We start from the raw sequence: 4,348 nt of genomic DNA, 5'->3' as shown, positions 1-4,348 counted from the left end.
CGTTCGATGGGTTGTGGAAAGGAGCCTCATACAATTCTGTAAGATAAACTTTGGTCCAAGAACTAAATTCATTTTGATGCACATAATACTCCACATTTTCACTTTTTCTTTTGACTGCCCAGATGTTCTTCTAGTCGTCGAATCCCCACACCTTTATTCATGACCGATATCCATATTTGGATTTGAATATCTTTTTTTCAAGCTCAGTCACACTCAGTTGGGGCTGATCTCCACGAACATTTTTATCAGAACTTTTCATGAAAAGAAATCCTCTTTTGTCTAGAGTCTTTGCTTGTTTCTGAGCTCACTTCAGAATTACTCTTGGATCAGTTTGAGCAGGTTCTTTTTCAAAACGATCGACAATACAGGTTATATTGACTTGTTGAGGAGCATCTTGTGAATATTGAGTTGCTTGGGCAGGAGCACTTTGGGAAGTTTCAGCTTCATTGTGTTCAGCGACTGATGTTTTGAATTTGTCGCCAAATTCACTAATCAACATGTTCTTTAGATCAAAATATCCAACAGTGAGAATGTCGAGATTGAGCTGCAAATCATAAATTTGTTATGACTTTTGAGAGTTTTCTATTTCGAGCTTGAAGACTCTAATTTCTAGAGTTCTAATAAGAACATCCTTCTCAATAAGCTTTTGATTTAAGATCCTGAGTTCTTCCTTTAGCCCAACAATTTCTGGATCTCCATTAGAGGAGCTCCCTACACCTATAGATATGAATTTTCTCTTGGATGCAGGGTCAACACCTTCTTGCGCTAAAAATGTATCCAGCCGTTCGGAAGCAACATCATGAGCAGGTTGGGGTGCTGAAGAGCCACCGGGATCTGATGAACTTTTGGCTTCAAAGGATGTATGAATAACACTGGGCACCTCATGCAACACTTGGCTCTCAACATGAGCAGGTTAGGTTGGTGTAACGGTTGCGGTTGATTGTTGAACAGGCTGAGATTGTTCCCTAATGAGCAATCCCGGACTTGGATCTGCTTGTCTTCTTTTAAGTGGAGGCTGGGAGGTTTAATAAATTTCCAGATCACTTTCATATGGAATGGTGGTTGGAGTAGCAATTGCTCGGGGAGGAATCCTCGCAGTTGAATCCAATTTAGCAATAATGTATGCCATCTAATCAGGTGTTTGAAATGGCAGCTTGAGAATATTGGTGTCTCCCTTGGTATCAATTGTAGAATTCACAACATCATTGACATCATCAAAGAACGAATGGAGGTCATCATTACTCGGCTCGAAATCAAAGAAAAAATATTCATCATCAAAACCTGGTGCATCACCCCTTTGATTCATCCCAACTTCTTCATCATCATCATCATCATCATCATCATCAAGCATAGGCACACATTCCTCTTCAATAATTGCTATAGAAGGAACAATGTCATCTTCAGGCTCAGAGACAGTAATATCATCATCTTCATCATTTGAAACATTTTCTGATTCAGAAGCTTCTTCTATCTCAACAAAATGACCAAACTTTACTAAGGGACTTGATCCCTTAAACACAAACTTTGAAATCTTACAATTCTGCTTCACCAGTCTAAAGTTGTTTGGATGTAAGGATTTCAAATCCAAGGTTTCACCTTTCCTTTCAAATTATGGATATTCATCATTAAAGATCATCTGAAGAAACCTTGGATACATCATAAATACATCCTTCTTCTTTAATTGTAAGTTTCTCTTCATCTCATGGGATACAAGTCTTGAGAAGTTGATGTCTAGATCCATAATCAGGGCAACAATGACACTGATGGATGAAAGAGATAACTCATCTGCTCCCCCCCCCCCCCCTTTCTTCCTGAGACGCAAATAACAAAGGTGTGGGCAAGAAAGCGCCATTAAGGAGGGAAAAATTTCTTTATTGTTAGAGGTAAGGTTCCTTCATATCCCATTCTTTCGAGAACCTCCAAGATCAGATCAGCTTGAATTTCAGTTGGGGAGCTAGGCTGATCTCCGAAGCGAAGAACTTCTCGGATAATTTGTTCAGACACAATAACCTTCTCCCCCTTTACAATTGATTCTATCGAGCCTGCTCCATTTGCTCCTTCTTGATTAAAAAAGGCTTTCTCTTAAAATCCACTAACTAAGGTTTTGTAGATGATGGGATTTGATCGTATTGCGTGAGTGATCCTGCAATTGTTTAACCCATGGACCATAGACTTGAACTCTTGCTAACTTAGAGGTGGATCAGACAGGCAGGCATCGTTGTTGTGGTTGTCAGCAAAATTCATTCCAGCTATTTGTCTGCATCAACCAAGCCAAGTGAGAAAATCAAAATACTAAACAATTAAGATCAATTTTCTCAAATCATTAACTTTAATTAACTTAGGTCGAATTTGGTCAACCAAAGTCAATCAGCCCTAATTTGATTTGATCCTAGTCAAAGTTAAGTTGATTAAGGGTTTTCGACCGAAAAAGTTACACCAAAAACCAAAAAAAAAAAATTGAATATGAGTTTTCGGTCGCAAACGGGTTTTCAGCCGAAAACGATTTTCGGCCGCAAATGGTTTTCGGCAGAAAACGGTTTTCTATTTCATTTTGACGTAAAACTCCGCCAGAATTGTGTTTTCGCTCCAAAAACCTATAAAACTAGATCAAATCGAGTGAAAATCAGTTGTATGGAAGTCGCAAATCACTTACAATTATGAATCAGGGTGCAATTTCGATTAAACACTCAAAAATAATGAATCGATGAGATTGATTTTTGACAACAAATGTGAACAGGAGAGAGAGAAGAGCAGTGGCTTTCGGCTGGAAACAAAGGAAATGGAGGAGGCGGTCGAAAATGATCATATTTATACCCTAATCATTTTCTCAGCCCAAAACTTTAAATCCGGTGGGCTTTTTCGAAAAAAATTTAAATCCAAGCCCCAAAAATCCATTTTTAATTAAGAAAACATTATGAAGACATTAAAAATTAAAATTAAAATAAAATAAAATCTAAAATTTTTAATACAAACCGAATTTTAAGTTTTAGAAGATAAAAATAAAAATAAAAATAAAAATAAAGGTAAAAATAAAAATAAAATAACACTAACTACTCTTCAAAATTAAGAATTTTTTAACATTTTTTGGATCATAAGTTCTATCACAGTCTTAACTTGTTTTTCAGTACCTTCACCTTCGTGAATAGATCTGATCAATTGTCGGTATTGTGGTCCACTTAAACACTAAGAATTTTTGACAATTTTGACAGAAAATAAGAGACAAGACATTGCACCTAAATTCCCAAATGGACCATTTAGTTGACGACGACCAAGGATATTGTTGCCCACTTAAATTCAACAGTGAGATCCACAGACAACCTATTAAATGGTTCAATTTTTAATGTACTAGAATGTGTTTCCTACTTCCCGATATACCCCAGCAATTAAGAGCTTCAAAAGAACTCCTTAATTTAGATGAGTAGACAATCATTAAGAGAGAAGTCAGATTTAGAAATGCATATGTTGTGCCCCAGGTCGGATCTCTTCCAATCAAGCAGAGGGGACAACATATGACTAACTAGAATGGAGGGATTGAGAAGAAGAAGGTTGCATATGCTGTGTTCCAAGTCAGATCATTTCTAATCATGCAAAGGAGACAACATATGACTAACAGATAGAAAGAATTGCATAGATAGGAAGGAGATGCATAGAGATAGAGTTTCATATGTTGCATTCAAGGTCGGATCTCTTCCAATAACGTAGAGGAAGCAACATATTACTGACAGATACATAACAAGAAAACAATTTTCTGCAGACCAACTTTATCAGAACCCCTGAGTAACCCTATCAGAACCAGAATTAAGGTCGTGAGACCATACATCAAGGAAATGTTAAGCAACAATCCTAGATACGTATGACTTTTAGTGAATCCTACACGTTCCCATGTTTATCTCACTGCTCAATCTACCCAAGCGTCATATTGTCAGACTAAATAGAGTTATCTAAATCCATACTGTCAAGTCTTTTCATTTGTCAATCTAAGTCATGTCCTTTTAAATCCTTCGTGCCTACCAGCACATTGAATACAATTGTTTAAACCGTGTTATCACTTAATCTTGATATCACATCCCAAATAAGCACCTACAAAAGAAAAACATAAGTACATATTTTTGGATTTTTCTTTTATAATTTTTTTTGTGTGTTTTTAATTCTCCCCCAAAATTTGTGCATAGGAGAGAAAAGAAAGGAAAATGAAAAATAAAATGCACAAATTCAAACTAAACTAAAAAAGTAGTCTTCAAAACGAATAATTTAAAAAAAAAAAAAAAAAAAAACTCACAAGCACATCGAATCGAGCTTTATTGAAAGGTTTGGTAAACAAATCCGCCACATTATTATTAGTGTGAAT

This window comes from Lactuca saligna, chromosome 2 (assembly GCF_052625555.1).
Source record: "Lactuca saligna cultivar CGN05327 chromosome 2, ASM5262555v1, whole genome shotgun sequence".
NCBI classification, from domain to species: Eukaryota; Viridiplantae; Streptophyta; class Magnoliopsida; order Asterales; family Asteraceae; genus Lactuca; species Lactuca saligna.
The sequence above is the reverse complement of the archived record's forward strand: the minus strand, read 5'-3'. Positions refer to the sequence as shown.